Source organism: Vulpes vulpes, chromosome 5 (assembly GCF_048418805.1).
Source record: "Vulpes vulpes isolate BD-2025 chromosome 5, VulVul3, whole genome shotgun sequence".
Classification (NCBI taxonomy): Eukaryota; Metazoa; Chordata; class Mammalia; order Carnivora; family Canidae; genus Vulpes; species Vulpes vulpes.
In genome coordinates, this window is record NC_132784.1 from 60,915,474 (window position 1) to 60,929,247 (window position 13,774).

At 37.8% G+C, this 13,774-nt stretch overlaps 1 long non-coding RNA gene across 1 annotated transcript; it reads left to right on the forward strand.

The window, feature by feature from the left end:
* Positions 1 to 523: 523 nt before the first annotated feature.
* LOC140598889 (uncharacterized) lies at positions 524 to 5,368 on the forward strand. The gene is made up of 3 exons (XR_012001435.1): positions 524 to 604; positions 2,968 to 3,111; positions 5,309 to 5,368. It is a non-coding gene; the product is annotated as an uncharacterized lncRNA (long non-coding RNA).
* Positions 5,369 to 13,774: the final 8,406 nt, after the last annotated feature.

Below are 13,774 nucleotides of genomic sequence, written 5' to 3' on the forward strand. Positions count from 1 at the left end.
TCTCCATCTTTTTACTCTAGGGGTTCCTCCACTTTTCTCTCCAAACCCAGATTGGGACTATATTGTTTTACTGCTAAATATAATTTCCTGGGAAGGGAACTATGATTGGTTCCATTAGAGTAAGTTTCCCACACCTTATCCAAGCAACTATGGCTAGATTGAGGGATATTCTTGTGAAGACCCAACATGGCAACAGGATCCCAAACTTGGGTGACCCTAGGGATTTATGGGAGCAGGTAATTCTTAGAAAGTGTGAAAATAATGGGAGTGGGGCACTTATATCAAAAGATAACTGCTCAGTCTCATTTAAAGACTACAATGAAAACATTAAACCTAAGAAGTAGGTCTCAGTGTTTGACAGAAAGTTGTTAGGTGTGTAACATAGAAGTAATATCAGTGAATTGACTCAAATCCTCTTTCAAGGAAACTAGTGGAAAACTGGAGGCTGCAATGTGAAGTGTCTTATCTCAAAAATAATTAGTTTACTTTTTCTCTGTATTTCTCTACAGAAAAGGAGTCCATTCATTCTCTACAATTTCTATAGCATATCTTAATTAAAATGCCAAGAAGATATACCCTAAGAATGGAGACCAGAGCACTGGGGGTAAGGACTAAGTGCAATATATAGCAGGTCAATAAATGATGACTGTTGCACCTTCCTAACATAAAAGGGAAGAGACATTGGCCACATCTACAATGAACTCCCCAAAGGAAGGAAAGTTGATTAAAGTTGCTTATTCTGAGGCCATAGATAATTGGACAAAATTATGGATCTACAAAACATTTCTGAATAACTCAATAACATCACAACCTACCCAGGATTTTAGCAAATACACTCTGAAATCGGTTATCAATCTCATAAACAATGATAAGGTCTGTTTTCTGCCTTTGTTTGTAAACAGTCTGAAACAAGCTTATAGATCATAAATTAGGTGGTCAGGCTCGGGCAATGGAACCAAAACAAGAAGAGGCTAGAGATACTGCGGCTCTGTGGCCAGTGGCCATTTTATTAACATTGGGCTCAAAACATGCTCCCCCTATATTTAGCTCTGAGGTCATATTCCTTATCAATGTTTTGCTTTTCACTTCTCCTAAACCTTAGAATTCTGTACCTTTTGTATCATCCACTAATATTTGTGGAGGCTTGAAGCATATTTCAATATAAGCCCGCAAAATTAAAACATGTCCTAGGAAAATTCCCAATATAACAAGTCTATGATTATCTCCAGCTGGCCGGTAGCTATTTGGCCCACTGCTAGAAAAAGGGCACAACTTAATGTAGCAGAGCCTCATGTATAGCAGGGGCAGGACACTGGTGCTTTCTCTACCTCATCCCCCACTGTCATGGACAGCAGTCATGGCAATGTGTGTGAGAAGGGGTAAGCCTCTCACTGGCCATCCACTGGCCTACCAGCAAGATCCACCACCTCAGAGAGGAGGAAGGTTTTAAGGTCTTCTACTGAGTTCCTCCTACTAAATCCTCCTGAGTCCTCCACTGAACTCATTAAGTCAGAGTGGATGGCCCAGAAAGGAGTTGATTCTGCAGAGTGGCAATAGTGGACAAGTCCGTTTGATCCCATCCCAAACAGCCATCCCTCATGTGCCAGATAAAGGTGTGAGTAACCAATAAATGCATGTTTTTGTGTTGTCTCAGTGTAAATTTCAAGGGAGAGGAGTTTCATTACCCAATAGCCAGTTCTTGACTTTCTGTGACAGTTAATTTTTATGTATTAACTTACCTGGACCACAGGATGCCCAGATATTTGGTCACATTATTTGGGGTGTTTCTGTGAATGTGTTTTTATTTTTATTTATTTATTTATTTATTTATTTATTTTTATTGAAGTGCAGTTGACATGCAATGTTACATTCATCTCACAAGTACAACTTACTGACTGGACAAGTCTATACCTTATGCTATGCTAACTGCAAATGTAGCTACCATCTATTACCATGCAACACTATTATAATACCATTGACTATATTCCCTACACTGTACCTTTTGTTCTCATGACTTATTCATTCCATAACTGGAAGCCTGTATCTCCCACTCCCTTTGGGCCATTTTGCTCATCTCCTCATCCCCTCCTGTGAAGCTGTTTTTAGAGGAGATTGGCATTTAAGTCAGTGAATTTTGAATAAGGCAGATTATCTTCCATAATGCAGATGTGCCTCATCTAATAAGTGAAGTCCTGGCTAAAACAAAAGACTGACCTTCCTGGTCTGCTTCAGTGGTGGCAGGCACCCTTGTCACTAGTGTGTGTTTGTGGCTCCACTCCATCTGGAGAATAAGTCCCTACTCCACAAAGGGCACAAAGGAATACTTCACATAGGTGTTATAGAAAATCAGAGGTCATTGGAGAGTCTTCCTTCATGCTTTTTTTGTACAAAGCCTAAGGCTCTGGTCCAGAGAGTAGTTACAAAAGTCAGTATAGAATATGAGAGTGGGCAGAGCAAAAGGAAACTGAAGCTCAACTCTCAGACAAGAGAGAATGAAGAATGAAGACAAGGTCCAAAAGTACCTTTTGGGGTTAGTGATAGAGAACGAGAACTCACTTGCCGATCACAATTGATCTCACAGATCCAACAGTATGAAGTAGAGGAATTGACAGAGCCTGAGAGATCCTCAAGGCCAATAGCCCTCTTTTTGGTAGTGTGTCCTCCTGAGCCAAACTGACAAATAGGCCTCTGATTTTTATTTAACAGAGCCAACTAGAAAATTAAATATGAAATATCTCTGAAGATGCCTATGAAACAAAAGCACATATTCCCTGTTTAAATAAATGTGGAGACCTCACCATCCATTTGTGCCTGCTCTTTCTTTATCCATCTTGGTTCTTCCCTGACATGTAGTTCTTTTATTGCTGCTTCAGAAATACCAGGATAAACTGGATATTGCTATGCCATATTGCAATTGTCCATGATAGATTTGATTTGAGTAGTAATGATGGCTCTCTCTTCCCACAGGCTGTGCAAATCATGAATGGCCTAATTTACTGTGCATTGGGGTTTCTTTGTTTTGCATTATTTATCTCAGAAGAGGACAGGAAACAAACTGGTCATATCCCTGTTGTTGTTACACTAATTTACATATTTTGGTCAGCACCATTTGTGAGTATACCATATTGCTATTGATTTTAATTTTTTTTCTAATCTGTCCAGTGACTTACTCAAGAAATCAAGTAATGGATAAAGACCCAGTGTCTGACTCTGTGGAGCTCATTTTGCTATGGAAACACCCAAAATGGTGGGCAGGGATAAAGTGTATACTCAGTCCTTTTATGTTTGTTGCATGTTTTGATAAGTTCCTTGAGAGGGAGAGGTGTGCATGCAGAGAGATTTTGAGGGTGTATCCCTGAAAAGAGAGTGGCTATCTGGATATCTATTAGGCTTTCTTCCCTCCACCACCACCAACCCCTGCTCCCGCCAGAGTGAAAATCCAAAGACCTGACTGAATTTAATATCTCTGGGTATCATAGTGATTTTTAGATAGATTACATAAGGAAAGAGAAAAGAAGAGACATGGGAAGGCCAACAGAAATTTGGGTACATGAAACAAAGATTTCTCAAGTGGGTGTTTCAAGTAAGGATATTGTTAATGTAATAATTCCATAGCCATAGCTGCTGAGGTACCCAACAGAAACATGCCCAGTTATAAGGTACTACTCTCAGGGAAGCCCAAAGCCATGCTTCCCACAAGTTATTGTTTGCTTACAGTTATATCCAACCCAGAAGCAAATTATCCATCAAGGTTCGTTATATCCATGAGCATCATAGCCTATTAATACAACTGATATTCCCGTTGTAGCAAGCATCCAACTGAACATAGCTAGAAAGGTAACCCAAAGCCATTTTTCCCCTTGGAGGAGAAAGGATTTCATTAGTTCCTTATGCACCCTTTTGCACTCCTCAACCAAAACAAGGTTTCAAGGCAGAAAAGATTAGAATGCAATAACTTTTTATAAAAGGGCTCTGACACATAGTAATAAGTGCTCTAGATGGGAAAAATTTATTTTTTTAAGATTTTATTTATTTATTCATGAGAGACACAGGAGAGAGGCAGAGACTTAGAGAGAGAAGCAAGCTCCATGCAGGGAGCCTCATGTGGGACTCAATCCTGGAACTCCCGGATCACTCCCTGAGCCAAAGGCAGTCACTCAACCCCTGAGCCACCCAGGCATCTCAGAAGACATTTCTTTAAAGGCTTCCCACAGCCTGAGTCCTCAAGTTGAGGGCATTTACCAACACTGAGAAATTTCTGGAAAGAATTATATGTCATAAAGAGAAATGCTTTGAACTGAAAGAGTACAATGAATCGCCCATTACAAGGCATCTAGAAAAGATCCTAAGTTCAAGATATGAAAAGAAGCTAACAGCAGAAATCAGCCACAAATAGAAATTATTGTTTCACTCTAGTATGAATCGGGTACCTTCCAAAAGTGCTTCAGGTCTATTTTACATAATTGCCACAGCAACTCCATGATCACTATTATTGATCCCCATTTTACAAATTAGGGAATAGAGACTTAGAAAATGTATGTAACTCTACAGAGTGACCCAGAAGGAAAGTGTCAGAGACTTTTTGAAAAATCAGGCTAAGGTACTTCTGCTTCCCTGACAGGAACTCATTTTCCTGGACTGCAAGATTCCCAGTCCCCTTCAGATGAATCATCTTTTGTTAGTGCTATGGGCAGATTGAAGGCAGGTATAAGATCTACCGTTGGGGAAAATAATTAAGTTCTTCATTTATCAGGGACAACAGTTCTTTCAGTTGGTGCCAGAAGGTGATGTTAGCACTCAGGACATGTTTGTGCAAGACAAGGTGTCACTCTTCAAATCAAATGCTTTCTGAAACTATTTCCTATTGATGAAATCTTTCTTCTACAGCATTATGAGAGGAAGTATTTGCAAGTGAGAGCCACCTCACTGGCCACTAGAGATTACTTTCTAATAATTTAAATCATAAGCTTAATAAATGACAGTCCAAACATATGAACTACCTACTGCCCATTCCTCGTAAAGTCATTGTGAGATTGATAAGTCCCATCACCAACGTGAAAGTTCCTTAATGACCAGAGATGTTAAAATTTCTTTTCATTTCTGTAACACCTGTTAACAGAGAAATAGTGAATCCATATTTGAGAACATCTACTAGTGGTCATCACAGAACTGAAGTAATTAAACTTCTTTCTTCTGAGAATTCAGTGATGTTTTGGATCTCAAGAATGTCATTGGCATTGTGAAAGTGCTTATTTAGGGGACCATCAACAGGAGTAAATATTTACAAATGCCTGTTTCTATCTCCCAGTTCATCAGCTCAGGATCCACCAGTGTACACGCACAGAGGCGTCCTACAAAATACAAGGTATGTTGGAATTCTTTGGAGTAATGCTGAAAATAAAAATACTACCTGACATAAACTGAAGAGAAGAAAATATTACTTCTAAGCCAGCTTTTTTTTGGGGAGATAAATCTTTTCCAAATGTTTGAGTAGGAAAGAAATTCATTTATTTTTAGAAGGATGCATGCACTGTAGTGCATATTTTAAGTATGGGTTTTATGGAGGGAGCCGTGTGAAAAACAGAGTTTATAAGGCATTGGAAGTGAGGATTTTGATGGAATAAATCATTTCAAGCTATCTAAAGGGATATATGTAACCAAACAAAATGACTTGGGAGTCAGACCTGTGAAGGGAGGAAAGGCAGGTGGGGCAAGTTTAGTGTTTCATTGGGGAAGGGCATAAGACAAAATAATATGTGGAAAGAGAATTGCCTTCAGCAAACTCAGAGCTAAAGAATATCATTAGAATACAGCTCAAGCATCATTAAAATACATCTAACAAAGGAGTCACATTTTCCTTTAGAACTTCTCCCACTGTGGTTAGGATCATAGTTCTAGAGGTCCATTGCCTAAATTCAAATTCTAACTACTCTACTATTGACTGTGTGAAGTCGAGCAGGTTGCTTTTTGCTCTGTGCCTCACTCTCTTGGTCTGAAAAACATGTGGCTCCTCCTACCCCCCAACTCAAAGGACTGTGGGAAGGATTAAATGAGTGAATAAGCAAGAGCCCCTGGCACACTGTGAGCGTTCAATAAATGTCAGCTCTACTAATCAAAGTCTACAGAGGAAGACAAGGGACTAGTAAAAGAAGAAACTGAAGAAATACTGTTTCATAATTCAGTGAAGGATCTGCCTACTTTCATTACCCCGCAACCCAAAAGAACAGGATCAAAGAGATGCTAGAGGCTATCTTGTTCAGCAGCAACTTGCTGGTTATAACTATTGGCATTAAGTTTTTATACCTTTTTTTAACCTTCTACCACTGTTACCATCAGTTTTTATCCTAGGCTTTTTCTAAGTTTTTCAGTGTATTCCCAGGGTTTACCTGCAATCCACACATTATCCGATATATAAGTACAGTTGACCTCAAAGCCCATGAAGCACCCTTTGGATTTTGCAAATCCCTGGAACTGATGCTCTCGTGCTTCGGTTTCTGTATTTGTGCATACTGTCCCAATTTTGCTTCACAACATCAAAAAAAAAAAAAGTGTAAACAAACTTGGCTTCTTGTTTGGTTTTCACAAAAACTCACAAAAAGTTTTTTTTTCCTTACATGAGGGATGGTGGGAGGGAAGATTATGCCTCTAAGTTCTAGCCATGATTTGGCTGCTCCCATAATTCTCCCCCCAAACTTCCAGCCTTGCTGTTTCCCCGCCTTCCTCTCCCTCTCCTCATTCCACCTCAAGAAGCAAAAATAAACTCCTGTTTGTGTCTCATGTAGAACAACTCTATTTCCTTCTCTAGAAGCACTCGACATCTCTCCTTACAGAAACACAGACTCATCTACCTCAGGGATACTTGTCCTGGAATTTCCCAAACTAATGTGATTCAACTTCACAAGGAGAAATCAAAGCATTGTTTATCAAGTCATGAAAAAATGCTTTGGAAAAACTGTTCAGCTGGCAACACAAAATTCTGTTATACTTAGGTACCATAATGCACCTAACACAGCCAATATCAGGTGCTCAAATTCCAATAACCCAATCAAAAAATATTTATTGAGCTTCAGGCATGTTTTGAGTGTGTAGGATGTATCACTGAACAAACAAAGATTGATTGCCCCTATGGAACTTCTATCCTAATAGGTGATAAAGACAATAAACATAATAAATAAAGAAATAATTCAGTGTGCTACAAGGTGATAGCTGGCATGGGAAAAAAGAAAACATGAAAGGGGCTTTCACTGGGGGCTGTTTAAGTATGATTATCTAAGTAAGCCTTATTAAGTAGGAGGTGTTGGAGCAAAGCTTGAGGGAGAAAGCCATGCAGATAGCAGAGGAAACAGCATACCCAGCAAAGGGATCAGCCATTGGAAAAGCCATAGAGTGAAAGTATGTCTGGCATGTTCTGGTAAGGAAGCCAGTAAGGTTGTAGCCAAAGAGGCCCCGTAGACAAGCTTTCACCCTGGAGAAAACATGGAGAGACTGAAGTATTCTGAGGAGTGACGTGATGAGGGTGTGTCTTGAAAGGATCATTCCGACTGAAATTCTCTGAGACTGCATGCAAGATGTGCCAAGTTAGAGTTAGGGAGGCCAGTTACAGGGCTCTAACAGTCAGCCAGGGAAAAGAGGAGAGTGGCTTGGACAGAGAAAAGCAAATGGAGGGGATGTTATGTGCTGGGCTACTGGATATATTTGAAGGTGGTGCCAACAGGATTTCCTGATGAGTGTCAAATGTGAAAAAAAGAGAGTGACTAAAGCATAACTTTTGTCTTGAGTAATTGGAAGGATGGAATTGGGAATCTTAGGTATGAAATAATATTTAACATGATGAGGCTTGTCAAGTACTCCAATGGAGGGGCATAGCAAAGAAGAAAAGAGAAATAGGACCAAGCCCTAGGGCATTCCAACATGAAGATTAAGAACAGGATAAAATAGTATTTTTAGTAAAAAGTTTCTTAGTTAAACATCTTTTCCTAAGGAGTACAGTGTTACTTATATTTAATTTATGTGCATCCCCTACAAATTAAAGCAGAAAATAAATATATGTATATTTGTGTAAGGTATATGTCTTCTGCATGAACACTTTTTAAATTATTTTTAATATAATGAATAAGGTGCCCTCTTTATTTGAGTTTAATAACTTTTATTTTCTGAAAACCTACCTGTTTATTTTCATATTAACCTGGGAAAATCTGTAGTGTCTAGGTAAATATGTACGAGCTTAATCAATTTTGATTTTTTAAGTGTACAATTCAATTAATTTTGGTATATTCACAAATATGTGCAACTATCACCACAGTTAATTTTAGAACATTTTGAATACCCCTGAAAGTAACCATGCACCATTTAGCTACTGCTCCCCATACCACAACTCCCCATTCTCCCCAGCCCTTGGAAACCACAAACCTATATTCTGGCACCACAGATTTGCCTATTTTGGACATTTTATTTAAAAAGCTATCATAAAAAGGCAATATGTAATTTTTTATGAATGGCTTCTTTCACTTAGTATATCAGAACTTCATCCTTTCTATAGCTAAATAATACTCCATGGTACAGCTATGCTACACTTTGTTTATCCATTCATCAGTGATGAATTTGGGTTGATTCCACCTTTGGCTATCACGAATAGTGCTGTTATAAATACTGGTGTACAAAATTTTATTTGAACATATGTTTTTAATTCTTTTTAGTATATAAGTAAGAGTGGAATTGCACTGTTGTATGGTAACTCTGTTTAACCTTTGGAAGAAATGACAGACTATGTTTTTTTTCCTTTTTTCTTAAGACACATTTATTTAGCGTCATGATCAGACTATTACATTTAGCAATCAACAGCATGAGTGCAAAAAAAGTTGTACATTAAAACCCTTTGTTGAAATATCAGAAAGGGAGACAGAACATGAGAGACTCCTAACTCTGGGAAACGAACTAGGGGTGGTAGAAAGGGAGGTGGGCGGGGGATGGGGGTGACTGGGTGATGGGCACTGAGGGGGGCACTTGATGGGATGAGCACTGGGTGTTATTCTATATGTTGGCAAATTGAACACGAATAAAAAATAAATTTATTAAAAAAAAAACCCTTTGTTGGAATGCTTTACACTTTCCACAGAACAGAAACTAAAATAACCTGTTATACAGTTAGTCACAGACTATGTTTTCAAAGTGACTACACCATTTTATATCCCCACCAGCAGTGTGTGAGGGTTCTTATTTCTCTATATCCTCACCAACACTTATTACTCCATTTCTCCATATCCTCACCAACTTATTACTTGACCTCTGACTATAGCCATCCTAGTGGGTCTAAAATAGCATCTTATTGTGGCATAAATATGTATATCCCCAATGATTACTGATGTCGTGCATCTTTTCATGCTATTGGACATTTGTATGTCTTCTTTGGAGAAATGTCTATTCAAGTCTTTTGCCCATCTTAAAATTAGTTATTAGCTTTTTATCATTATTCAGTTTTAAGAGTTTTTATGTATTTTACATAGAAACCCTTATTAGATATACGATTTGCAAACGTTTTTCCATTCTGTGGATTGTATTTTCACTTTCTGAATAGTGTTCTTTGAAACACAGAAGCTTTAATTTTGTTGAAGCCTTAACTTATCTATTTTTCTTTTGATGTTCCTGCTTTTGATGCCCTGTTTAAGAATCCATTACAAAAAAACAAAGATATGAAGATTTATGCCTGTTTTCTTATAGGCATTTTATCGTTTTAGCCCTTATATTTAGGTCTTTGATATCCATTTTGAGTTAATTTTTGTTGATGATGTAATGTAAGGGCCATATTTCTTTTTTTTTCTTTTTTTTTTTTTGCATGTGAATATCTAGTTGTCCCAGCATAATTTTTGAGAAGACTATTTCTTCCCCAAGTTGTCTTGCCACTCTTGTGGCTTTCTTTCAGGACTTCAAATTCCATTTCATTGGTCTATATGTCTATTCTTACACCAGTACGACAAAACTTTGATTACTTTGTAGTACATTTCAAAATCAAAGTGGGAGTTTCTGCTCTTCATTTTTGCTCTTCCTTTTCAAGATTTTTACTTACTATTCTGAGTCTCTTTCAATGTCATATGAATTTTAGGATTGGTTTATCAGTGTCTATAAGGAAAAACAGTTGAGATTCTAATAGGGATCACCCTGAATCGGCAAGTCAATTTGGGGAGTATTGATCTTAACAGTATTACACCTTCACATCCATTTGAATGTGGATATTTTTGCATACTCCTTCATGAATGTTTTTTAGTTTTCAGAGTATGTTTTGGACTTCTTTGGTTAAATTTATTCTTAAATATTTTATTCTTTTTTATGCTTTGTAAATGGAATTTTTTTCTTTTTTTAATAATAAATTAATTTTTTATTGGTGTTCAATTTGCCAACATACAGAATAACACCCAGTGCTTGTCCTGTCAAGTGCCCCCCTCAGTGCCCGCCACCCAGTCACCCCCACCCCCCTCCTCCCCTTCCACCACCCCTAGTTCGTTTCCCAGAGTTAGGAGTCTTCCATGTTCTGTCTCCCTTTCTGATATTTCCTACCCATTTCTTCTCCCTTCCCCTCTATTCCCTTTCACTATTATTTATATTCCCCAAATGATTGAGACCATATAATGTTTGCCCTTCTCCGATTGACTTATTTCACTCAGCATAATTGTTTTCTTAATTTTATTTTCAGATGGCTCTTTTCCAGTGTATAGGAATACCATTGATTTTTGTACATAAATCTTGTATCCTGTCATTTCACTGAAGTTATTTATTAGTTCTAATAGTGTTTAGTTCTTAGGCTATTCTGTATAAAAGAACATGTAATCTGTGAATAGATCCTTGACCAATCTAGATGACCTTTGTTTTGTTTTTTTTATTGCCTAACTGCCCTGGCTAAAATCTCTAATACAATGCTGAGTAGAAGTTGTGAGAGCAGACATTCTTGTCTTTTTCTGATCTTAAGAGGAAAGCTTCCAGTGAGGATGCAATAAGTAAGCCAACCAGTAAACATGTTCACTATGGGTTTTTCATAGATACTTACCAAGTTCAGGAAGATGTCATTTATTCTAGTTTCTTGAGTGTTTTAATAATGAAAGTGTCTTGGATTTTTGTCAGGTCTTTTCTGCATCTATTGAGATGATCATGTGGGTGCTTTTTATTTTATTGATATAGTGGTATTACATTAATTGATTTTGGAAATTAAACTGGCCTTGCATCAATGGAATAAACCCCATTTAGTTATGGTGTATAATGCTTTTTATATGTTGCTAGATTAGGTTTGTTAGCATTTTGTTGATCTTTGCATCCATGTTCATAAGAGATATTGGTGTATAGTTTTTGTTTTGTTTTTTAGATTTTTTTAAAAATTATTTATTTATGAGAGAGAGAGAGAGAGAGAGAGAGAGAGAGAGAGAGGCAGAGACACAGGCAGAGAGTGAAGCAGGCTGCATTCAGGGAGCCCAACGTGGGACTCAGTCTGGGTCTCCAGGATCACACCCTGGGCCGAAGGCGGCGCTAAGCCGCTGAGCCACCCGGGCTTCCCTGGTGTATAGTTTTGTTGTTGCTGTCAGGATGCTTTGGTCTGGTTGTGGTCTCGGGGTAATTAAATATAGAATGTTAGGAAGTGTCCCCTCCTATTGTATTTTTGGAAGAGTTTGTTAAGAATTGATATTAATTCTTCTTTAGATGTTTGGTAAAAGTTACCATTGAAGTCAATTGGACCTAGGCTTTTTTCTTTAAAAAAAAAACTTATTTATGTATTTGAGAGAGAAAGAGAGAGTACGAGTGGAGGGAGAGGGAGAAGCAGACTCCCCTCCCAGCAGGGAGCCTCAGAACCCTGAGATGAGAGGATCCCTGGGTGGCCCAGCAGTTTAGCGCCTGCCTTAGGCCCAGGGCGTGATCCTGGAATTCCGGGATCGAGTCCCACATCAGGCTCCCTGCATGGAGCCTGCTTCTCCCTCTCTCTCTCTCTCTCTCCCTATCTCTGTCTCTCGTGAATAAATAAATAAAATCTTTTTAAAAAAAGAAAAAAATAAAAGAAAAAGAACCCTGAGATCGTGACTGGAGCCAAAGGCAGATGCTTAACATACTGAGGCACCCAGATGCCCCTGGAACTGGGCTTTTTCTTCATGGAAGGTTTTTTATTATTAATTCAAATCTCTTATTTTGTTATAGATATATTAAGATTTTTTATTTCTTCTTTTGTCAGCTGCAAGAGTTTACCAATTGCTAAGAATTTATGTATTTCATATGTTTCATATTTTATGCCATAAAATTTTCCATAGTCAACATCATCAGCAGACCTTCCTCTGCTTGTTTAATCATTTACTTTAGTTCTCTAACCATCTTTATAATGACTACTTTGAAATCTTTGTCTAATAAAGATTACGTCTGGCCACTCTCACAGTTTCTGTTACCTGCTTTTTTTTTTCTGGTGTATAGGTCAAAGTGTATAGGTGTATATACACTTCTGTTTCTTTGCCTGTCTCAAAAATTTTTTGTTGTTGGAAACTAGGCATTTTAGATAATATATTGTAGTGACTCTGGGCACTAGGTCTCCACCCTAGGGCTTATTTTTTTAAGATTTTATTTATTTATTTATTTGTTTATTTATTTATTTATTTATGAAGGGTGGGGAACACGAGTGAGGGGGGTGAGAGCAGAGGGAGAAGCAGACTCCCTGCTGAGCAAGGAGCCCAATGACAGACTCCATCTCAGATGCCTGAGACCATGACCTCAGTCAAAGGCAGAGCCACCCTGTCATCCCTAGGGCTTGTTATTGTGATTTTTTTTAAAGGACTGGCTGAAATTATTTAGTGAAGTCTATTTCTCTTTGTCAGTGTTAAATTGTTCCTCAAGGGTGGATGCAGCTTTAGATATACCCACAGTCACCCTAGGATGCTTACTTCTCTCCCAGACAAAATCTCTGAGTCAAAGCTCTGGTGTTAACACCAATAAAAAAAATAAATTTATAAAATAATAATAATAATAAAAATAAACAAACAAACACACAAAAAAACAAAAAACAAAAAACAAAGCTCTGGTGCTAGGATGAAGCACAGACACAATGGAGTGTTTCTCTTTGAGTGACATCCCCACTTTAATAGCTGAGGGTTTGGAGCTTCCCAGTGTCTTGATTAAATTTTATTCATTTGTTGTAGGCTATCAGGACTGTTTCTGGATATTTTAAATGTTGGGAGTTTTGGGGGTTTTTTAGTAATTTTCCTAAGTTTGGCTGAGGAGCTGATCCATGGAATTCCTCACACTCTCATACTGAAAGCAGAACACTTCAAATATTAATAATGTTGCATATTTAATTAAAATGCTTGATTCATATGTGGAATATAAGAAACAGCACAGAGGATCATAGGGGTAATGAAGGAAAACTGAATGAGAAGTCATCAGAGAGCGAGACAAACCATGAGACTCCTAACTCCAGGAAACAAACTGAGGTTTACTGGAGGGTGACAGGCATTAAGGAAGACATGTGATGTAATGAGCACTGGTTGTTATACATAACTGATAAATTATTTAACTCTACATCTGAAATTAATGAAGTACTATATGTTGGCTAATTGAATTTAAATTTAAAAAAAAACCAAAATACTTGATTAGGATTTTTTTTTGGAACATAAATGTCTTTTTATAGGTGATCCTGGTTCATAAGCCTCTCTAACCCCATAAATGGTCATAGGGTTAGTGTCCAGAGGCATTGTAAGTGTGCATTTGCTTGAGTGTACAACCTGACTTTGTACTAAAGAAGAGTTTTTCTAGCTGA